The following is a 24,605-nucleotide window of genomic DNA, read 5'->3' as shown; positions in this document are numbered from 1 at the left end:
TCTTCTAACTTTTATTCTAGTGACGTACATGACCCAAAACTTTCCCTTTCAACCACATTCACATGCATAATTAAGCTTTGTTAATTACATTCACACTAATGTGCTGCCATCCACCATCCATTTCCAGACCTTTATAATCAACCTAAGTACAAATTCTGTTCAAATTCAGCTTCAGTGACCCATTCTCTTTCCCTGACCCAGTTGTTTTAGCACCATTTGTTGAAAAGACTAGTCTTTCTTCATTGAATTGTCTTGGCACCCTTATCAAACGTGAGTTGTCTATAAAGTTTTTTTCAGGATCCTCAATTCTGTTCCATTGGTCTATATGTATACCCATTATCCCAGCACCACACACCACAATCTTGAATACTCTAGCTTTGTCATAAGTTTTGAAATCACAAGAGTGAATCCTCCAACTGTGTTCTTTTTAAGATCATTTTATGCTATTCTTGGTCCCTTGAACTTCTATAAGAATTTTAGACTCAGCAGAATCTAGGTTTTAGTGTCTCCATCATGATCAACCCATATGCCTCCATTCAATTTTCAGGATCTCTTTCCTTTCCAATCAATGCCCTTACTTTAACAGTAGACACTCTGCAAAGTTGGGAATTCAGTATACATTGTAATTCAGCCACTTGCACAATGAAACTCTAGTTCTGTTTTTCAGAAATCTCAAGTCTGTGGCTACACAAAGTAAGATTTTCAGGGTACACGTAGCAACTTTCACATCCTCATGTAGCACTTAATTTGGAAATTTGAAGGCTTGAGTTCATCTTTTATAACTACCCAGCATATTTAGGAACAACCAGCCAACTTCATTATACTTTTTAATTCCACAGAACTCTGTTAAATTGTCAAAAACACTCTCATCTAGAGCCTTCCCTCTTATAAGCATTTGAGTAGCGTATCCAGTAGTGATATTTTGCATATGTCTATTGCCAGCTCACACCATGGACTATCAGTGCCATCTTGATTGTTGGAAATGGAGTCATTAGTGCCTTTGAATCTAATGTTAGAGAACCAATTCCAAAATCCCCAGATGCAGCTCAGAAATCTCATCCATAAGATTCTGCTTCTCAAGAACCATTCCTGGTACCAAATCTGTATTAGTCAGGGTTCTCTAGGGAAATAGAACTGACAGTATATATATATATGTATATTTGTCACAGATGCTGTCAGCTTACCAATGATTGAAATCCATAAAATATCCTCAGAGTAACAATCAGGCCAGTGCTTGCTTGACCAAACAACTGGACACCATACCCTGTCCAAGTTGACACAGGAACTTTAACCATCACAGAGAGAAACCATATGAAGCACCCAGAAAGTGCTCGATAAAATTTATCCATAATAATGACAATTATTCTCGTAAGCATCTTTGTTTCTAGATTGAGTCTCCAAGTCTTTCATGCTTTGCCTTTATCTCCTGCTACTCTCCCATCAAGAAAACCTTAATGGAAAAAAAGTATAATTTCTAGGTTTCACAGGGAAGGTAAAGAAGTAGCTGTTGGGATTTTTTAATTTAATTGTTAAGAATGTCAGATTCCTTGAGCTGAGACTCAGCATCAAGGGATTGAGAAAAACCCTAGAATGAGCTGAGACTCGGCATCAGGGGATTGAGAAAACCTTCTTGACTAAAAGGGGGAAGAGTGAAATGAGACAAAAGTGTCAATGGCTGAGAGATACCAAACCAAGTGGAGAGGTTATCCTGGACGTTATTCTTATGCATTAAATAGATATCACTTTTTTTAGTTAAGGTGTAATGGAGAGGCTGGAGGGAACTGCCTGAAAATGTAGAGCTGTGTTCCAGTAGCCATGTTTCTTGAAGATGATTGTATAATGATACAGCTTTCACAGTGTGACTGTATGATTGTGAAAACCTTGTGTTTGATGCTCCTTTTATCTACCTTATCAACAGACGAGTAAAACATACGGAATAAAGATAATAGGGGGAACAAATGTTAAAATGAATTTAGAGTGAAATGCTGGTGATGGGGGAGGGGTGGGGGTTATGGTATGTATGAATTTTTTTCTGTTTTCTTTTTATTTCTTTTTCTGAATAGATGCAAATGTTCCAAGAAATGATCATGATGATGAATATGCAACTAGGTGATGATATTTTGAGTTACTGATTATATATGTAGAATGGAATGATCAAAAATTACGAATGTTTGCGTTTGGTGTTTTTTGGTATTTAAAAAAATTTTTTTTAATTAGTAAAAAAAAAAAAAACTAAAAAAAAAAAGAATGTCAGATTCCTCGTCTTGATAGTTTTTTTTTGACTGGGAAGCTCCTGACTTGTAGCTGGGCTGGAGCTAGCATATATAGAAAAACCTTGGCGGTCTGCTGGGATGAAATGTCAAGTAAGGGGATTTGTGTATAGATTTATATTATTGTGACCTGAATTGTTCTCCAGCCTGCAGGGAGAGTCCCCTCTTTAATTCCCAACCAAGTTTGTGCCCAGTTTAGATTCCTCCCCAGGTGTCTGAGGATTCCTAGGTATTCCTTAAATATTCCCATTGTGCCTTGTCACCTCTCAATCTGGAACATAGCTCTAGGTTTCTATACCTCTGATCAACCTAAAGAATTGATGTTAATATTTTATGACTAAATAATCTTCTTAATATTATAACTGTAAACTGGAAATTTCTTTAAATGTACAGCCCTTTTCCTAATGTTGTAAATCTGGTTTCTTACATTCATTTTTAGAGTTAATAACCACAAAATGCAGTATATAGTCCATTAGTGAGGGAATAGATTTCCTTAGAAGTTTATGACTTTTACAAATTATATAATAGTTCTGGTGTTGGCCACAGATTTTTGTGGAAGATGTTTATGGGCAATAAACTAATGAGTTTGTGTTTGTGTGTAACTAATCTCATGCTCATTTCTTTATTCTCCACCTAAACCTATAAACTGTTGTCTTATTCTTCCACTTAGTTTCCCTCAAATGCAATCTATTTCATCTAACCTTTCCAAACCTTCTTAACTAGATGTGAGATTTTCCTCTCTGAACTTCCATATAAACAGAGTTTATGAATCTCTAACAGCATCTACTTTGTGTACTTGAATTATTCGTCCACTAGGTTGTAAGGACTATGAAATATTAATTTTGGTATACCCTCACTTCCTATTTCAGTTCTTTGTACGTAGTGGGTGTTTAAATATGTTTGCTAAATTGAATTTTTGGCTCAAGATAGAAAGAACTTGGCTAGCCAGCTACTTTTTTTAAATGGGGAGCCATTTTGTGTTCTTCCATGGGGTAGCTCATCAAGAATCTCTAATGAAAGTTCACCATATCTGTCTCTGTGCCACTGGGCTTTATGTAGCACTGGGGTTTATAATTCATTTTGAAGGCACTGTTAACGACTTCCTGAAGATAAGGAGGTAATGTTGATTAATTTACACTACTGATAAAAGAACAAAACAACTAGATTTCCCTCTTAATGTGATTCTCTGGGTTCATGCCATAGGTGTGGTCATTGTTTTTTCTTTTGAGTCCAAGCTGAAATTAATATCTAACTAAAACATCTCATTAAAATAGTTGGAAAAATTCGGAGAATGCTTGAAACAGGTCTAAAGTAAACAAATTATATCATAGCATGTTCTCATCTAGCAAAATTCCAGTGTTCAAAAATTACGACTAACACCTGTATGTAAATAGATGACTTAATGCTCCTGAGATAAAGTATGTTCTGTACAACTTAGTTGCTGTCTTTAGTGCTCAGATTACCTGGAACTGTTGCACTGGATAGGGGAGATGAGGTATGCTTAAGATCTTAGCCTAAGAAGATGGCAGTTAATAGAACAGGTGTACCCTAGAGCAGTGTTTCTCACACTGTCTGTGGTGAACATCAGGTTTTTTCTATCCAATTCGGAGTAGACCAATAATTTGTAAAATATAATAAAAACAAATTACTAGAAAAATGAAATTGAAGAAGACATACAGGGGCCAGCCCTTCCAAAACATCAACTGTTCCATCCCCCATCCCATATTGTTGTCAGCCCCTTCCAACATGAAAAAGTTAAAATGGGCATAGCCAAATACCCATAAAGACTGGGAGAAAGATCAAAGGTGATAGTAGAATTATACAGAGAAGGTGGGGTTTAACAAATGAGTATAAGTGCTGAATCATTATAGTGATATTTCTTTTAGCCTCCAGTACCTTAGAGCAGCTAGAAATAAAAATTTAAAATTGTGGAATTGTAACCTATACCAAACTCTGAAATCTGTTCTACAACTAATTGTTGCAATGTACTTTAAAATTTTTTGCCTTTATATATATGTGTGTTGTTTAAAGAAAAGGAGGAGTATAGCAGAGAAGATAGGATTTAACACATGAGTATGACTGCTGAATCATTATATTGATTTTTCTGTTGGTCTCCAATGTCTTGGAGCAGCTAGAAGAAAAAAAAAAATCGTGTAGCTGTAACTCATACCAAGCTTTGAAATCTGTTCTATAACTGCTTGTTAAAATGTACTTGGGAATTTATTGCTTTTTTGTATATATGTTATATTTCACAATTGAAAAACAGTTAAAAAAAAAGATATACAACCCCCCAATTTTTTAATATTAGATTCAACAGACATTAAATTACTATGTCAGATGGCTGTTTCTGTGCTTATCTCATCAGGGACCATCTCTGGTTCTTGGACCACACTTTGAATAGTCCCTGGTGTAGACTGTCCCTGTAGTCCAGACAGTCTCTGGACTGTCCTGAGATGCCCATGCAGGGGCTTGATCACCTATTTGTGTTGTTGATGAAGAGGTCTTTTTGGCAAGAATGAACACTCGGGTAATTGGAGATGGCTTCAAGAAAATTGAACTTTTTCTTCATTCTGTAGAGAGAAAAGATTTGAGCAGGAAGGAGGAAGACATAATAGAATTGAAATGCTACCTTTGGAAAATAATTTTCATGTTTAGGATGGATTGCAGGGGTAGAAACAAAAAGCGGCAAAGTTTTCAAGAAATGGGTTATGAGAGTTCAGGCAAATTTGAACAATAAACACCTGTTGAAATTTGAGGCTTGGAAGAAGCAGAAGCATTTATTGAGCTCCAATTATGTACCAAATATAGTATCAAGCACTTTACATATGCTATCTCATTTAATCTTCATGTGTGGTGATGCTGTTAACCTCGTTTTTTTTCAGATGAAGAAACAAGCTCCAGGAAACTTAACTTGCCCTAAGTCACGTGACTTTCCAATGGGTATAGTATGTAACCCAGAAGTCAGATTTATTATAAGGCTCTGGAATGAGTGTCTACATAAAGTGGTTTTGTCAAATCTTGCTTAGCATTTGGGTCATGGATTTGAAAGGAAGTTATCACTGTCTTTTGATTCCAAATACCCCATGAACCACTCTTCTCAGCTCTTCAGCTGCTTTTTGCTTAAACTTTTTAGAGATTTGGCTTTGAATAGAAGAGATAGTATGATTTAGGGAGACAACTAATTCTGAGGGTTGTAGTCGTGGGTGTAGCGGCATAACCCAGTGAAGTGGATGGATGTTGACATTGAGCCAGAGATTCTTAGTTCCACTAAGGGGTGTTTTATACTTGAATTCTAATCATGTAATTCTTTTTCCATTGCATATGATGAAGTATTTCACCTAGCCTCTTTTATGTTCTGTTTGTTCCAGGCTTTTCAAAATAAGTTGACCCTCTGATTAATTACATGGAACATTTTTGATGTGAGATTTTTTTAAAATAGAAAATAATAGAGTGGAGCATGTAATTGGTCACAAATACTATTTTTCCCCCATACCAGAACTTAGAACAAGAACTTGTACACATTGTCCTAAAGAACTGCACACTCCACCACACATTGGCACGCTGTCAATGTTAAATAGTAACTCCCTGGAGAGGAGGGGGAGTTTCTTTAAAGATACATACAGTTCAATATTCATTGCCATTTGATATATATATATTTCTCAGTAACCATTCCAATTATTTACAGTTGTCTGTTAGCATACTTTCATATTCAGTCCTGTCATCTGTTCTTCATTGAAATGATCTATTTTTCTACATGTTATTAAAAATGAATTTTAATTTAAAGTCCAGATCCAATGCTTTTCCCCCTGCAGCAGCTGCACTTTTTTTTTTTTTTTTTTTTGGTTTCTAGAGATCAAACCAGTAATTTGAGATTTCTTACTACAAGATTGAGAGAGTGGAGAGTGTCAGGATCATAGCAATATTAGCAATATGTTAGGGAGATAATGATAGTGCTGAGACAGATTGGTGAGGGTGGACTTTAGCCGTAATCTTCCATTTAAGCAAATACAGAGCTTTCTCAGCTTTCACAACAGGATGTCAGGCATAGCACCTTCTCTAGCTAGCTGGTGTCTGAAGAATGACTCTTCAGTCAACAACACAACCAGCTGTACCTTTTGACTCCCTCTTGCATTTAGCAAGGGTAACCCTATCCTTGAATTTATTTCCATACCAAGCATGAGAATTCAAAGTTACTGTCTTTTCATTTGGGTAGAGTTGTTGGTCCAGGGAAGTGTAGGATGATTCTGTAATAGGTTTTAGCAGCAATAAGAGGAAAAGGATATAAAAATCAACTTAAATCTATCTGTATGAAATAAGTTAAAATTTATTTTAAAAGTTTGCTTATTATTATTGCCCTTTTTGAGTGCATGGACTGGGGTAGGGGCAGTGAGCAGGCCATTTGGGGTTAGCTGAAAATAACCCAAAGATTTTTTTTCCCAGATAAGCAAGAAGACTAACCAGGAAAAAACGAGCTGTGGTCTTTCCTCCACTTAGGGGAAAATGTGTTTGTGTCTGTCTGTGGAGCAGGGCTGGTGACCACGTGTTTGTGTGCTGAAGCACGCTGCATGGAGGACCCTGCTTTTGGATCAAGGAGCAGCCCTCTCTGCTGATCAGTCAGCACCTTTATGAAAGGTGGTGAACTGCATTTTGAAAAATACCAAAGGAACATGCTTAAAAATTTAAAAGAAAACAGGCTGATTTCGTGTTAACTTAATATCATTGTTTTCATAGTTGCATGCATCCAGGAGATTTTTGAGAGCTGAGCTAAGGAAATCCCTTTCATATAAGCCTACGAACTTTTGTATGGTTCAGTATTTAGATAAATTCTGAGGACATGTGGAAAGTGATGACATTTAAGAAAAGCAACTCTCCTGTACTTTTCTCTGCACTCTGGATAATACTTCACCAGTCTTGACAGATAAACCTTTAACAGAGAGAATTACATTGTAAAATAAAACTTGGGGTAATATTTAAGAGGCTGCTTTTTGGCCAGTAAATATTCTAACACTTATTATGTAAATGGATAATTATAGGCAGTTCTATATAGTTGTTTTTAACACTAAAGAATGGCAGGGGGATGCAGAAATATTTTTTTAACTTTCTAATCTGTTCTTTGGGGGAATGATAAAGTATAATGCCAATATGGTAATTGTTACAAAGCATTGTAATACTATGAATAACATTTGAAGTAATGCTTTGTGATTTACTGTGTGATTTCCTTTAGTTTATTCCTCACAACCAGTCCTCATAAATAAAACCTACACACACGTCCTCATACTGTGGATGTCTCAAGACTGGTATAATGAGAATAGTGAGGGCCGATGGTGCATGCAAGTAGGAAGTATCAGATATACCGGAAGAGGACGTACATCACATTGAAGGCATTCGCTTTCACTTTATCATTACTTTCTTTCAGGGGGCAATGAATATGGAACTTTCCTCCCCAGCTTTCTTCCTCCCATTCCCAAACCCACACTTGGAAGAATTGTCCCAGATTTAAGAAGTTTGCCTTTGGTTTTGAATATTATTAATTTTGCCACTATAGTATATGAGGCACCATAATTGATCTGTATAGTCTTGGTTTATGGTGTTTGCTCTTGACTGAGGAATTAAAAATAGCCAGTGGCATAGAATTCTGTAAGGCCACTATGCTTTCTTCCCCTCTTTTGTTCAGTTTCCCACAGTTCAGGACAAGAAGGTAAAGATTGTATATTATGCCCTCAGTTAGAAATTGAGTGACCCAACTATACATTCCAGATTTACTGAAAGGAAACGGCTAACAGGTTTTTCACTCTCCTTCTTTTTCCCCAAACTACAATGGTAAAGATTCACCACAGTGGAACTTCAGTAAATATGCTTTTTAAAAAAAATTTATTTATTAATTTAAAAAATTAACAAACCAAATAAAGCATTAACATATATAATCAGTAATTCACAATATCATCACTTAGTTGCATATTCATCATTTCTTAGAAAAGTAAATATGCTTTTGAGTTTTATTACTGAGGTACAGTTCACATAATGTACAATTAACCTTTTTAAAGTACACAAATTAGGGGCATTTAGTACGTTCACAATGTTGTGCAACCACCACCTCTCTCTAGTTTCAAAACTTTTTCATTATCCTAAAAGACCATGTATTCCTGTCATATTCATTCCCTGTTCCCCCCCTTCCCTTGGTAACCACTTTCCTGCTTTCTGCCTCTTTGGATTTTCCAAATCTGGATATTTCATATGAAAGGAATCATTCAACATATAACCTTAGGGTCTGACTTCCTTCACTCAGCTTAACATTTTTCAGGGTCATACAAGTTGTAGCATGTCTCAATATTCCATTCCTTTCTATGGTTTTATAATATCCCATTGTATGGATATGCCATATTTTGTTTATCTCTTCATCACATGGTGGACATTTGGTTGTTTCCACCTTTTGGCTATTATGAATAATGCTGCTATAAACAGTTGTGTACAAGTTTCTGTGTTGACATATGTTTTAATCTCTCTTGTGTGTATACCTAAAAGTGGAATTTCTGCATCAAACAGTAATTCTATGTTTTACTTTTTGAGGAACCATCTAACTGTTTTCCACAGCAGCTATGCCATTTTACATTCCCACCAACAAAGTATTAAGGGTCCTGTTTCTCTATATCTTTACCAATAGTTGTTTTCTGTTTGTTTTTTTTTTTTCTTTTCATTCTATCTGCCCCAGTGGATGTTAAGTGGTATTTCATTGTGGTTTTGATTTGCATTTCCCTAATGACTAATGATATTGACCATCTTTTCATGTGCTTGTTGGCCATTTGTTTATCTTCTTTGGAGAAATGTCAAGTCCTTTGGCCACTTTTTAATTGGTTGTTTGTCTTTTTGTTGTTGATTTGTTGGAGTTTTTTTTAATATGTTCTGGATATTAAATTCTTATAGGATGTATCATTTTCAAATATGTTCTCCCATTTTGTTGGCTGTCTTCACTTTCTTGAGAATGTCTTTTTTTTCTTTCTTTCTTTTTTTAATTAGAGAAGTTGTGTGTTTGCAGCAAAATCATGCATAAAATACAAGGTTCCCATTTAACACCATACTGCTAACAACTTGCATAGGGATGGTACATTTGTTACGATTGATGAAAGCATATTTTTATACTTGCACTATTAACTATTTAATGATTTGAATACCATTTTAGTGATATTGACTTAAATAGTTATTTTGTGTAGGTTGATTAAACTTTAGTTTACATTCAGTCTTAACCCTTGATTTGGCATTGGAAGGGGAAAATAATCCATGTTTACCTGGATGATAAAAGTACAATCACTATGATGATAAAAGTACAATCACTATGATGACCTGGATTATTTTCTCCTTTACCCAGGCAATTAAATCAGAATTGTTTATGTTTGTCCATGGGTGATGTTTGATGATGATGTGCCGTTACCATAGCAACAGGCCACATTCTTGTTGCTAATAATTACCTTCAGAATTAGATATGAGGATTTCCTGACAACAGTGCATATTGTTTGTAGGAGGCTATGTGTGTAAAAGGGCTCTCTCAGAGCTAATTTACTTGGAACCAGCAGCTCACTGACAACAATGACTGAGTCAGACAGGACTAGAAGAGTTTACTAGAGACTTACAGCCCTGTCTCTCTGTAAGCTCTGCTGCTGCCTGGCTCCTGGGAACTGAAAGCTGTGAGTGTGCTTCAACCTTGAAATGTTTTTGTGGAAAATGTAATTGTATGAACACCTGGTTTCCTATCCTACCTCTCCATTCAGCTACCAAATGGATCTCTATAATTACCTTTTGAATATAGCCCCAAAAAAGAGAGGGGTGGGGGGCTTCAGTGAATGCTAAAGGTAGTACCATATTCTTTCAAGGATAAAATAAGCTTTTTTCATTTTTCAAGTAGAATGCTTTTATTTTCTATGAAATAGATGAGTCATCTTTTGGTAGTTAAATCACTGTTTTATTTCCAATACTGTAATATAAATGTTATTACTTTTAAAAATTACAGCACATGTAATCCTTAACTACTGGGAAGATGAAGATGGCTCCATTTCTCTTTCCTAAGTTGTGGTTTGGATTCCACTCTCAGCCCCTGCCCCCACCACCCAGAAAAGATTCATTTAGGTAACAGCATTTCAAGTTTACCATGAAGCTTTCCTGTGGGCTTGAAGCATGGAATGCTTAGCAGACCTGAATAAGTTGACAGGATTTGTTGTTGTTTGTATAATGAGAGTTCCCCTTTCAAAAGTGCTTTATTGTCAGCAATGTTTGTCCTGCTGCTAGTTAAGATTTATGTTCAATCAAGCAATTTATTTTATACACATGGTTATCTGTAGCCATCTCACTAGAATTTGAAAACAATTTCTAGGCCAATATTCTAGTGTTTTCTTCAGCTGGTTGATCACAAATGATAACCTGGGCCTATTCCACGGCCTACATGCCCCCTACCCCGACTGTTCTCTAGCTATACAGAAGACTTGCCCATTTTTCCTGAAACCCAGGCTTTCTCACACCTCCATGACTTTGGACACACTGTTCCCTCTGCTGGCCTGGAATGTGCTCCCTGTCCCAGTCTCTCCACAAACCTGTTTGCGATTTCTTTGGTGAAGCTTTCCCTACTCTGTCCATCCCCTGTGTGGACATCTAGGGCATTCCCTTCCAGTGTCTGCTACACACGACAGACTAAGTGCTGTTTCTCTTTTGTATCCCAACACCAAGTGCAGTACTTGGTGCTTAATATATGTTGGTTGAATGAGTAAATGGTAAGAAAGAGCCCAAATAATCTTTATTCTTTCTTATTTCTTTATACTACCAAGAGAGGGAGGAAAGGAAGAGCCCATATTACCTGAAAATAGTGTGAATGTGATGGTTCTGTACAGAGATTAAAATAAAACATTTCGGTTGTGAATCAGTGCCAACATTAAAGCAGTGAGGTAGGTGGTCTCCTAGACTTCCCTTATAAGATTAAATTCATGTATTTCAATGGGGACTAAACCTTAAAGTAAGAATAAATTAAGTTCAGACCACTTTTGGGGGTGAGGGGTGGATTACGGAATTTCTGGGGCTCTGAAACCACCACCACACCCATGTGTGCAAGTCTCTCTGTATAGTGACACAAAAATGACTGAAAGACAAAATAACAAAACCCGTACTGTGGAACAAGAATTATTGACCTACATAGTTTACTCTGAATATTTATGTAATGTGAACTATAAGGGATACAGGATGGATCTTGATATTAGTTTTCATTTCTTCCTCTCTAAGAGGTTGGTCATGGCCTTACTGAGTAGCCAAGAGCATTCTGTGTTATGATCTGGGTTGAACTCTCTTCTTTATGCCCCACCTTGCTCAGTCACAAGCCTTCTCTTCTGGAATATCTGCCCCTTGCTTGAAAACTTTAATGACAAGACCGAAAATTGGAAGAGCCCTTATTTTTTTTTTACCAATTAACTTGCTCATAGTCCAGTCTTTTTTTTTGTTTTAACTTTTTAAATTATATAATATCACATATATACAAAGCAAAGAAGAGAAAAGCAATAGTTTTCAAAGAACTCTTCAACAAGTAGTTACAGGACAGATCCCAAAGTTTCTCATAGGCTACCATTCCATCATCTCAGATTTTTCCTTCTAGCTGCTCCAGAACATTGGAGGCTAGAAGAAAAAAAATTTTTTTTATCATTACAATCAACTTTTTTTTCTTTTTTGTGAGAAATAACATACGTACAAAAAAGCAACAAATGTCAAACATGTCACAATAATTATTTGTTAGAACAAATTTCAGAGTTTGGTGTAGGTTACAATTTCACAATTTTAGGTTTTTACGTCTAGCTGCTCTAAGATACTGGAGAATAAAAGAAATATCAGTATATTGACTCAGCGTTCATATTCATTTGTTAAACCCTACCTTCTCTGTATAACTCCACCATCACCTTTGGCCTTTCTCTCATTTTTTAGGGGTATTGGGCTATGCCCATTCTAACTTTTTTTATGTTAGAAGGAGCTGTCAGTAACATGGGATAGGGGGATGGAACTAGTTTATGTCCTGGAGAGGCTGGCCCCTCTAGATTTCAGGACTTAACTGGTCTAGGGACCCATCTGGACATTGTAGATTTCTGGAAAGTTACCCTAGTACATAGAATCTTTTTAGAATCTTATATATTGCCCTGGGTGTTCTTTAGGATTGCTGGAATGGTTTTGGTTGGGGTTTGACAAGGTGATAAGTAGCAATTTCTACTTGAAGCTTGCATAAGAGGGACTTCCAGAGTAACCTCTTGACTCTACTTGAACTCTCTCTACCAGTGATGCCTTATTTGTTACACTTCTTTCCCCCATTTTGGTCAGGATGGCATTGTTGATCCCAAGGTGCCAGGGCCAGACTCATCCCTGGGAGTCATCTCCCATGCCATCAGGGAGACTTTCACCCCTGGATGTCATGTCCATGTAGTGGGAAGAACAATCATTTCACTTGCACAGTTGGGCTTAGAGAGAGTGAGGCCATATCTGAGCAACAAAAGAGGTTCTCCAAAAGAGGTTCTCGAGAAGTAACTCTTGGGCACATCTATAGGTAGGCTAAGCTTCTCTGATACATACATAAGCTTCACAAGAGCAAGCCTCAAGATCAAGGGCTTGACCTCTTGATTTGGGTGTTCCCAATTGTGTGACACAGTGTCAGGGGTTTCCCCAGTGGTTAAGTTTAATAGGTCTATATATTTTCTCCCATCCCTCAAGGGTCATAGTCCAGTCTTTAAATACCATTTCCCTGTGCTAGATTTTTAGGAAGGATTTCCTTACCATGACTATTCTTTGCCCAGTGTTTGTTCTGTGTTACCAGTTAACAATATCATTATTTTGTGCTTTTTCTTCACAGTAGTCTTTTGGTTAGATGCCCTTTTTCTCTCTGTGATATGTGTATGCTTTTGTACTACAGCAATAGAAGGGGCCATTTCTGAAAGAAGTGTCATTTCTATTATAATTTCAGTTGAAAGTGGATCCCCCATTGCTTGGAACGCTAATATATCCTGTTTGGTACCATTAGATGTGCTACAATACCAGCAGCTCCTGGGTGTCTCTGGTTAACTATTCCATGCGAACACTGTCTTGGGATATGTGTTTTTGGTAAAGTGGAGACAAGTAGACTAGAAAAGTCTGTTTATACATTGCTTTTAACTTATAGAACAGCGCTACAAAAGTTATATTATCAGCTGGGGCAGTTTTGTGGTAAAATTTTAAAAGATACACAAGTGATAGGCTTTAGAGTAAAATACGGAAGTAATAGAATGAGAAGGAAACAAACTAGGAAGGAATACAAATAAAGACAGTGAAGTTTTTACTTGGGAACTTTGTTAGGTACATAAATGGTTTACCCAAAGTGTATTTAATGAGCTTACTTTAAGAGACTATTCTTCCTTAAGGCTCCATTTGAGTTCCCTGAAGAAGGTAAAGGAGTTGAGGAAGAGGGCCAAGATGGTGGTTTAGTGAGGTGTGAGATTTAGTTTGTCCTCCAGAGCAGCTAGTAAATAGTCAGAATCAGTACAAAACAACTGCTGGGGCCACGTCAGTGACTGGACACACAGTATACGCCAGTCTGGACCAGCTGGACCAGCTGCGAGCCCACCCAGAACCATGGAGTCCCCAAAGCTGTGGAGGCCTGTGCCGATTCCCCACAGGTTGCTTTCCAGAGGGGAAAGGAAAGAGAGTTTACCAGCAGCAGGGGCTGAGCACAACCAAACTCCAACTGTGGAATTAACAAATTCTGATTACTAAAAATAGACCCCCAGCTCATCTGAACCTAGATTAAAAGCGGAGGTCACTGGTTTTTGTCCTGGCACAGAGGGGCAGGGCTGACAGAAAAGGGGGAAAAAACAGGTTTTTTTGGATTTGGAAAGGTCTGAGCCCTGAAGGAAAGGAAGGGGCACATAGGGCCTGGACATACACAGAGCAACATACCAACTTAAGCTCTTGATTGGCAAACCCGAGAAATGGGGGTCCTGCTCTGAAAAGGATTTTTCTCTCATTTTCGTGGCTGTGTTTCTACCACTTGACTGTTCTTTGGATACAGCTGCAAGGCTTCTTGGGCTCCACTGCCCCAGCCATAGGCAGAATTAAGCTTGTTTGAATGTTCATCTGGAGCCTGTGCCTTCCCCAGGAGAGGGGTGGGGCCCAGCTCAGGTGGAATCCCTCCCACAAGAAGTTCAGACCCCAGGGTCTGGAAAAGTGAAGCAATTAAGATCAGACTACAACCTTTCCTCTATCTCCACCACACCCCTAGCAGGGAGAGTCTACTGAAGTTAAAGGTACCGCATCACATTATGCTGGTGGAACCCACAGGCAGACAAGCACCACATACTGGGCAGGATAGGGGAAAAAAAGAGCCCAGAGGCTTCATAGGAAAGCCTTTCAATCTGTTGGGTCTCACCCTCACGAAAAACTGACGCAGGTGACTCTTTCCCCCTGACCGGAGGACAGTTTGGTCTGGGAAAATCTGGCTGGAGTCTATAATACCTAAGTAGAACCTCCTAAGTGGGGAGAAAAGGGCACCATACAGGCAGGGCAAGAAACAAGAAAACAAGAACTGAAAAATTCTGATCTGTTAAACTATAGGTTTAACAGATATATATCTTAAGCTATAGGTCCAGAAGCTGAACTGAATGTCAAAGAACAGATAGACAACAGGGTCATCCAGCAAGAAAATCTTATGTAAAAAAAAGTGAAAACAATCTCCAGAATAAATTACTTAAGGTAATTAAATGCCTAGAAGTCAGCAAAAATAACAAATCATACTAGGAAAATTAAAGGTATGGCCCCATCAAAGGAACAAACCAACAATTCAAATGAGATACAGGAGTTGAAACAATTAATTCAGGATGTTTGAACAGACATGGAAAACCTGATCAAAAATCAAATCAGTCGTGAATTGAGGGAGGATATAAAGAAGGCAAGGAATGAATAAAAGAAGAAATTGAAAGTCTGAGAAAAATCACAGAACTTATGGGAATGAAAGGCACAGTAGAAGAGATGAAAAAACAGTGGAAACCTACAACGTCAGATTTCAAGAGGCAGAAGATAGGATTAGTGAACTGGAGAATGGGACATCTGAAATATGACAAGCAAAAGAAAATATAGGGAAAAGAATGGAAAACTATGAGCAGGGTCTCAGGGAATTGAATGACAACATGAAGCGCATTAATGTATGTGTTGTGGGTGTCCCAGAAGGAGAAGAGAAGGGAAAAGGAGGAGAAAAACTAATGGAGGAAATTATCACTGAAAATTTCCCAACTCTTATGAAAGACTTAAAATCAAAGATCCAGGAAGTGCAACGTACCCCAAACAGAATATATCCAAATAGATGACTCGAAGACACTTACAAATCAGAATGTCAGATGTCAAAGAGAAAGAGAGACTCTTGAAAGCAGCAAGAGAAAAACAATCCATCACATACAAGGGAAATCCAATAAGACTGTGTGTAGATTTCTCAGCAGAAACCATAGAGGTGAAAAGACAGTGGGATGATATGTTTAAATTATTAAAGGAGAAAAACTGCCCACTAAGAATTCTATATCCAGCAAAATTGTCCTTCGAAAATGAGGGAGAAATTAAAACATTTTCAGACAAAAAAATACTGAGAGAATTTGTGACCAAGAGACCAGCTCTGCAAGAAATACTAAAGGGAGCACTAGTGACAGATATGAAAAGATAGAAGAGAGGGGTGTGGAGAAGAGTGTAGAAATGAAGACTATCAGTAAAGATAAAAAGAAGGAAAATTAGATATGACATATAAAATCCAAAAGGCAAAATGGTAAAAGAAAGTACTGCCTGTACAGTAATAACGCTAGGTGTTAATGAATTAAACTCCCCAATCAAAAGACATAGACAGGTGGAATGGATTAAAAAACAGGACCCATCTATATGCTGTCATAGGAAACGCATCTTAGACCCAAGGATGAACATAGGTTGAAAGTGAAAGGTTGGGAAAAGATATTCCATGCAAATAACAATCAGAAAAGAGCAGGAGTAGCTATACCAATATCCAACAAATTAGACTTCAAATGTAAAATAGTTAAAGGAGACAAAGAAGGACACTATGTATTAATAAAAGGAGCAATTCTCCATAAAGTCTCAGTAAATTTAAAAAGATTGAAATCATACAAAACACTTTCTCAGATCGTAAAGAAATGAAGTTGGATATCAATAATAGGCAGAGGGCCAGAAAATTCACAAATATGTGGAGGCTCAACAACACACTCTTAAACAACCAGTAGGTCAAGGAAGAAATTACAAGAGAAATCAGTAAATATCTCGAGGCAAATGAAAATGAAAACACGACATATCAAAATGCATAGCAGCAAAGGCAGTGCTAAGAGGGAAATGTATTGCCCTAAATGCCTATATAAAAAGGAAGAAAGAGCAAAAAATTGAGTAATTAACTGTCCTCTTGGAAGAACTAGAGGCAGAAGAGCAAGCAAAAGGAAAGAAATAGTGAAGATTAGAGCAGAAATAAATGAAATTGAGAATATGAAAACAATCAAGAAAATCAACAAAACCAGAAGTTCTATGAGAAAATCAATAAGATTGATGAACTCTTAGTGAGTTTGACAAAAAGAAAAAGACAGAAGATGCAAATAAATAAAATCACAAATGGAAGGGGAGACAAAACCACTGACCCCACAGAAATGAAGGAAATAATGAGGGGATACTATGAACAACTTTCTGCTAACAAATTTGACAATGTAGATGAAATGGACAACTTCCTATAAAGGCATGAACAACCAACATTGACTCAAGAAGAAATAGATGACCTCAACAAACCAATCACAAGTAAAGAAATTGAATCAGTCATAAAGAAGCTCCCCCAAAAGAAAAGTCCAGGACCAGTTGGCTTCACATATGAATTCTACCAAACATTCAAGAAAGAATTAGTACCAATCCTACTCAAAGAGGGAAATTTGAAGAGGAGGGAAAGCTACCTAACTCTTTCTATGATGCCAACATCACTCTCATACCAAAGCCAGACAAAGATACTACAAAAAGAAGAAAACTACAGAGCAGTCTCTCTTATGAATATAGATGCAAAAATCCTCAACAAAATTCTTGCAAATCGAATCCAACATAATATTTATGTTTATAGTTATACACCATGACCAAGTAGGATTCATCCCTGGTATGCAAGGATGGTTCAACATAAGAAAATCAATTAATGTAATCCACCATATCAACAAATCAAAGCAGAAAAACCACATGATCATCTCGATTGGTGCACAAAAGGCATTTGAGCAAATTCAACATCCTTTCCTGTTGAAAATATTTCAAAGGATAGGAATAGAAGGGAACTTCCTCAACATGGTAAAGGGACTATATGAATCCCTGTTGACATCATCCTCTGTTGTCCTAGACAATTAGGGTCAAACCCAGTTAATATCTCCTAGTAATCCTCAATGGGGAAAAACTGAAAACTTTCCCCCTAAGATCAGGAACAAGACAAGGATGTCCACTATCACCATTGTTATTCAACATTGTGTTGGAAGTTCTAGCTGGAGCAATTAGACAAAAAAAAAAAGAAAAGAAAAAAAAAGAAAAAGAAATACAAGGCATCAAAATTAGAAAGGAAGAAGTAAAACTCTCACTATTTGCAGATGATATGTTACTATATGTTGAAAACCCTGAAAAATCCACATCAAAACTACGAGAGCTAATAAATGAGTAGAGCAAAGTGGCAGGTTACAAGATCAACACTCAAAAATCTGTAGTGTTTCTATACACTAGTAATGAACAGTCTGAGGGGGAAATCATGAAAAAAATCCATTTACAATTGCAACCAAAAGAATAAAATATTTAGGAATAAATTTAACTAAAGAGACAAAAGATCTATACATAGAAAACTGTAAGAAATTGTTAAAAGAAATCACAGAACACTGAATGATAGAGGGAGGAGGCCGGGGGGCACAAATGAAATCAGGAGGAAAAATATATGATAAAGACTGAGGTGGCATAATCTAGGAATGCCTAGAGTGTATAATGATAGTGACTAAATGTACAAATTTTAAAATGTTTTGCATGAGAAAGAACAAAGGAATGTCAATAATGCAGGGTGTTGAAAATAGATGGTAATTAATATTTTAAAACTTGAACTTATGTGTGAGACTAAAGCAAAAAGTATTTGGTACAAAATTTATATTTTGACTAGTGCATTTCCTAATATAACTTATGTGGACAGCTTAATTGAACACCGTAAGTACATGGAACATTGAGTAGGGCATGAGATTTTGTTGGTTTGTCCAGGGTGATTTGAACAGTGAATAAAAAAGTATTTGCAAAGTCCCCTTTGGGGAATGGTGAGAACGGGGAAAAATTCAACTTCCCCAAGTTGAATTCTTGATATTCTCACAAGCAGTGGGGACAACCAAAGCTGTAGGCTGAGTCCCCAGTCTTGGGGTTTGTTCATGTGAAACTTAACCCCGCAAAGGATAGGCTAAGCCTACTTAAAATTAGGCCTAAGAGTCACCCCCAAGAGAACCTCTTCTGTTGCTCAGATGTGGCCGCTCTCTCTCAGCCAACACAACAAGTAAACTCACTGCCCTCCCCCTCTTTATGTGGGACATGACTCCAGAAATGTGGACCTTCCTGGCAATGTGGGACAGAAATCCTAGAATGAGCAAGGACTCAGCACCAAAAAATTGAGAAAACCTTCTCGACTGAAAGGGGGAAGAGAGAAATGAGACAAAATAAAGTGTCAAGGGCTGAGAGATTCCAAACAGAGTCGAGATTATCTTGCAGGTTATTCTTACACATTAAATAGACATCATCTTTTTTAGTTAAGGCCTAACAGGCTGGAGGGAACTGCCTAAAATTGTAGAGCTGTGTTCCAGGAGCCATGTTTCTTGAAGATGATTGTATAATGATATAGCTTTCATTATGTGACTGTGTAATTGTGAAAACCTTGTGTCTGATGCTTCTTTTATCTAACATATGGGCAGATAAGTAAAGCATATGGATTAGAAATTAATAAATAATAAGGGAAACAAATGTTAAAATAAATTAGTAGATTAAAATGTAGTGATCAATGAAAGAGAGGGGTAAGGGGTATGGTATGTATGAATTTTTTTCTGCTTTCTTTCTATTTCTTTTTCTAAATTGTTACAGATATTCTAAGAAATGATTATGATGATGATATACAACTATGTGATGAAAAAAGTTCATATTATATGTTGATTGGTTTTATTAATAAAAATTTAAAAAAAAGAAGGTAAAGCTGGCTGTAACACTTGAACAGAAAACTGTACTCCCAGGCAATGGCAGAAACGTATTTTTTTCATTGAGATATTATTCACATACCATAACTTTACCCTCTTAAAGTGTACAATTCAGTGATTTTAGTATATTCACAAGCTTGTACACCTGTCACCACTAGCTACTACAGAACATTTTCATTACTCCCAAAAGAAACCCTGTGCCCCATTCTTCCCTTCCCTCAGCTCTTGACAGCTACTAATGTTTTGTTCTCAATAGGTTTGCCTGTTTTGGACATTTCATAAACATGGAGTTATACATATATGTAGCCTTCTCTGTTTAGCTTCTTTCACCTAAAATGTTTTCAAGGTTAACACATGTTGTAGCATGTATTATTACTCCCTTCCTTTTTATGGCTGAATAATATTCTGTTGAGAAACTTGGTTCATCAAAAATAAGATGGCCAAATGATATTTTGTTGATTTCTGTTGTGGGAAATTTTATGGGGTGAATAAAATGCATTCAGGAATGCTGTGAATTCAGTTAGGTTTATTAACTTAATGTCAGTTTGAGAGCATAGCAGGGGAACTGATGGGACATCCCAGTAAGACAAAGGTGTTTTTGTAGGGTTTGGACCTGTGCTGAAAGATTCCTAGGAGGGACTGGGAAAGAAGGGGGCCAGCACTGGATTGAGCAGCACCATGAAACAGGGAGTTTAGTAATTGGGTATCTCAACAATCTTTATTAGGGACAGTGGGAGAAACAAAGAGGAATTGGAGAAATTATTGATAATTAAGAAACGATACAAAAGGAGTGATTTTGCACATCAGGAATGGCCTTGGGAGAAACATTGTTTTCTGTTGCCTGTGATATTGTCTGTCACACACCGTGTTGCTGTGTCTGTCAGGGACATGCAGTGTAATTATCAACAGAGCTAATTTTCACTTCATATAAAAGGATTATACTCTGATTCTGAGATTAGGGAGCAAGTAGAATTAGCAAGACTAGGCAAGTAAGATACAACCAAACTATCAAACAGGACTGACCATTCACCGATTGAAGTAATGTCCCCCAACATAAATTTTCTTTAATGGTTTGTTGCCAGAATAGCTTTATGAATTGTTAGAAGCTGAGAAGTAGGACTTCTGAATTTGCTCTTTAATATTATTAAGCATCCATTATTCATTGCCTGCTGTATGATAGCCTTCATGCTCGGTATTTTATATGTGTTCTCTTGTAAGTTTAAACAATAATGCATAATTAATCCCTTTTCATTCAGCCAAAAGAGTACGTGTAAACATGTCTATATTTGCCAATATGAACACTCATTTACAAACTCACCATAGGGAGTGCTGAACTCTAGGAATGCAGGACATGGGCCCTACTCGAGAGTTTAGAACAGCACTGTACTATAGAACTTTCTGGGGTGGTGGAAATGTTTTTATTTTGTGCTGTCTGCTACAGTAGTTGCTCACCACAAATGACTAGTGAGGCCTGGAATGTAGCTAATGTGACTGAGGAACTGAATTTTAATTTATTTTATTTTTTTTTTTTTTTGAAAGGAAGGAAAGACAGAGAAGGAAGGAAGGATGGAAGGAAGGGAAACATTTTTAAACATTTTCTTGTTTTATTATATTTTGTTTGTTTGTTTGTTTTTTTTTACATGGGCTGGGGCCGGGAATCGAACCGGGGTCCTCCGGCACGGCAGGCAAGCACTCTTGCCCGCTGAGCCACCGCGGCCCGCCCTAATTTATTTATTTATTTATTTTTTTTTTAAAGGAAAGACAGAGAGAAGGAAGGAAGGGAGGAAGAAAGGGAAACATCTTTTAAACATTTTCTTGTTTTATTGTATTTTGTTTCTCCGTTTTCGTTACATGGGCTGGGGCCGGGAATCGAACCGAGGTCCTCCGGCATAGCAGGCAAGCACTTTGCCCGCTGAGCCACCGCGGCCCGCCCCCCTAATTTATTTTTAATTTAAATTTCAATAGCCACATGAGGCTAGTGGCTACCCTATTGTACAGCATGGCTAGAGAGACTCATCGCAGAATGAGAGAAGGAAATGCAGGCAGTTCAATTAGGGGTATGGTGTGACCTACAGTGTAGATACCTGCTAAGTACTCTGGTGGCTTAGGAGACAGCCTCTGGCAGTGAGGTGTTAGGAAAAGTATCCAGAGGATAGGACGTAGCATGGAACTGAAACATAAAAACACAATAATAATAATAACAATAATAATACTTGGTCAGAGAAGGAGGAATGGGAGTGGAGAGGGTTCATTCCAAGCAAAAGGCATAGTGTCTAAAAACATCAAAGTGTTAAAAACACACATGCAAGTTCAGGAAGAGACATGTGGCCTGGTTGGGTCAAAGTGTAGGTAAGTATAATGTTGCCACTATAGAAAATGTTTTTATAATAAAGACCTATTTATTTATTTATTTTTGGGTGCATGGTCTGAGAATTGAACCTGGGTCTCCCATGTGAAAGGCAGGCAAGTAAAGACCTATTTTAACCAATTAAAAAACAAATTTAATACATTTACTTATCTCATATATGTTGTTTGAAGAACTGCCATACTTATTATTTAAAAGAGATACACAAATTGTTCTTATGATCTCCTTCCTGCAGAGAGAAATTTAAGGATTAAAAAGATAAAGGACTTTTCCCAAAGACACATAGTGAGGAGAGAGAACCAGGATTTTAATCCAGCCCTATTTGACTTCAGAAGTCAGTATCTTCCTCGGTCACTGTCTGTCTCCCAATTTAATGTCTTGCGAGATTGGTTTTTGGCCACTTCTTTCAGTTTTTTTATCTTCTAATTTCATATTGAAAAAGTACTCCGATTTCAAAAAACCGCATAGGGCTGTATACCAAGAACATGAACTCTAATGTAAACTGTGGACTGTAGTTAATAATATGATTATAATAATATTCTTTTTTATTTTTTATTGATATATATTACGTAGTCACATACCATGTAATCATCCAAAGTGTACAATCAGTGTTTCACAATATCATCATATAGCTGTGCATTTATCTTCACAATTGACTTTTCTTTTTTGTGTGTGAAAAATAGCATATATACAAAAAACAGTAAGTTTCAAAGCATGTTGCAACAATTAGTTGTGGAACAGATTTCAGAGTTTGGTTTGGGTTACAATTCCACAATTTTTGGTTTTTACTTCTAGCTACTTTAAGATACTGGAGACTAAAAGAAATATCAATATAATGGTTCAGTAGCCATCCTTATTTGTTAAACCCTGCCTCCTCTGTATAATCCCCCATTCCCTCTGTATAATCTCTGTATAATACCTACTCTTTAGGGGTTTGGGGCTATGCCCATTCTAACTTTTTCATATTGGAAGGGGCTGTTGATAATATGGAATAAGTGGATGAAAATGATATTCTTTCATCAATTCTAACAGAGGTCCCACACTGTGATTCAAGGAGATAATAATAGGGATTATTTTTTGCATGATTTTTCTGTAAACTTACAACTTCTTTAATAAAAGAAAAAAAAAGAAAATGTATTCTGGCTAAGAAACTGGTACTTATAAGATACTCTATTCCCTTAACTAAGCATTTCATGAACTCAGGTTTTGGAAATAGCAATATTGACAATTTCCCTTTGTTTCTGTATATTTATAGCACTAAAAGCCTTTTATATCCTAAAACGGAGTGGTTAGTCAGTTAAATTGTAGGACCTAGTCCATTCATTCCCAGATTTGAATGGTCTCCTGTGACCATCGGGACTAAGGGAATTCTTTCTTCCTTGGGGTGGGGAATGGCTTTCCACAGCTGAACCTAAAGGTCATGACCCTGGGCTCCGACTTCCTTCTTCCTTTTTCACCCTTTCCAAGGAACAAACCTTGGTAACTGGAAAGAGGCTTTGCTCTTCTTAACAAAGAGGAATTGGCTCTCCATATGTGTCTGGCAAATACAGTCAAGTCCTGAAAACATCCCTTCCTGGCTCACAAAGTTCTTGTGCTGTATGAGGACTTCTTTTGTTTGTTTTGATTTGTGTCTTGTCAGAAGTAAAATAACTTACCTGCTGGTTATCTGTGAATCTCACCAAAAGTCAATCACAAAGTCATAATAAGGTATTGTTTAACTTTTCCAGCTGCTAAAACCATACAATCGATTGGCTTAACATAAGGAATTTATTGGTTCATGGCTTCAGAGGCCTAGAAGGCTTTCTTTCTCCCTAGATTGGTATCTTCTGGCTGGCCTGCAGTCCTTGGCTTTTAATCAGGTGACAATGCACATGGCGTTGTCTTCTCCTTTCTCTTCTGGGGGTTCATTGACTTCCATCTTCTGGCTGTTCTCCATGGCTTCTCTTTGTCTTTTCTCCTTTGCTTATAAAGACTTCAGGCATATTGGATTAAGATCCACCCTCGTGCAGTTTGGGGTATTGACTAATACCATCTTCAAAGGTCCTATTTACAAGTGGTTTCACATCCGCAGGACCAGGGTTTGGGATCTAAACATGCCTTTTGTAGGGGATGTGATTCAGTCCCCAATAGGTACATCTAACATTCGTATTCACTAGGCCTTAAGAGTGTAAAGAAGTGTAATAAACAGTACTTGCATCCAGGAGAGTATGTGACACTGCAAATGCAGAAGAGAGACTAAAAAATGGCTCAGGCAGTATGAGGTAGTGAATAAGGTGGGGGTGGGGAGAGAGGTAGAAACATCTTCCTGGAGGGAGGACTGGCGTTGGGTCTTAAAGGGAGGGCAGAACTTAGCTAAGCTTAGAATTGGTGTTCCATGCATGGAGCACTGCATGGGCAAAGGCAGAGGCGCAGAACGATAGAGAGAATCAGGGGTAAAATGGTTTGGCAAAAGAAGAAAAAGCAACTGTGGTTGCACATTGAATCATTTGGAGAGCTTTAAAATCTTCCCTAAAGATTCTGATTTAATTGATCAAAGGTACAGTCTGGCGGCAGGATTTTAAAAGTTTGATTGGTGATTTTAATATCTGACCATTGCTATAGAGTCTCTCTATTGGTCAGCAGTACTGACCTCACCTGAAAGCTTGTTAGAACTGGGGAATCTCAGACCCTATCCCTGAACCTACAGAATGAGAATTTGCATTTTTACAAGATCAAAGGTGATCTGTGTGC

The 24,605-nt window shown here is 37.3% G+C and overlaps 1 protein-coding gene across 5 annotated transcripts in view; it reads left to right on the top strand.

The window, feature by feature from the left end:
- Positions 1–24,605, top strand: part of GREB1L (GREB1 like retinoic acid receptor coactivator) — a 353,788-nt gene that overhangs the window by 52,950 nt on the left and 276,233 nt on the right. Inside the window, exon 1 of one of the 5 annotated variants that reach the window (XM_077135829.1) lies at positions 9,354–9,949. The exons of the other annotated variants lie outside the window; for them this stretch is intronic. The gene's annotated coding sequence lies outside the window, so the exon portion shown is untranslated. Of the gene's footprint in view, positions 1–9,353; positions 9,950–24,605 lie in introns of those variants that run through there. 5 annotated transcript variants of the gene reach the window in all.

Source organism: Tamandua tetradactyla, chromosome 18, assembly GCF_023851605.1.
Source record: "Tamandua tetradactyla isolate mTamTet1 chromosome 18, mTamTet1.pri, whole genome shotgun sequence".
In the NCBI taxonomy this organism is placed as follows: Eukaryota; Metazoa; Chordata; class Mammalia; order Pilosa; family Myrmecophagidae; genus Tamandua; species Tamandua tetradactyla.
This window is presented reverse-complemented; position numbering and strand designations above follow the sequence as displayed.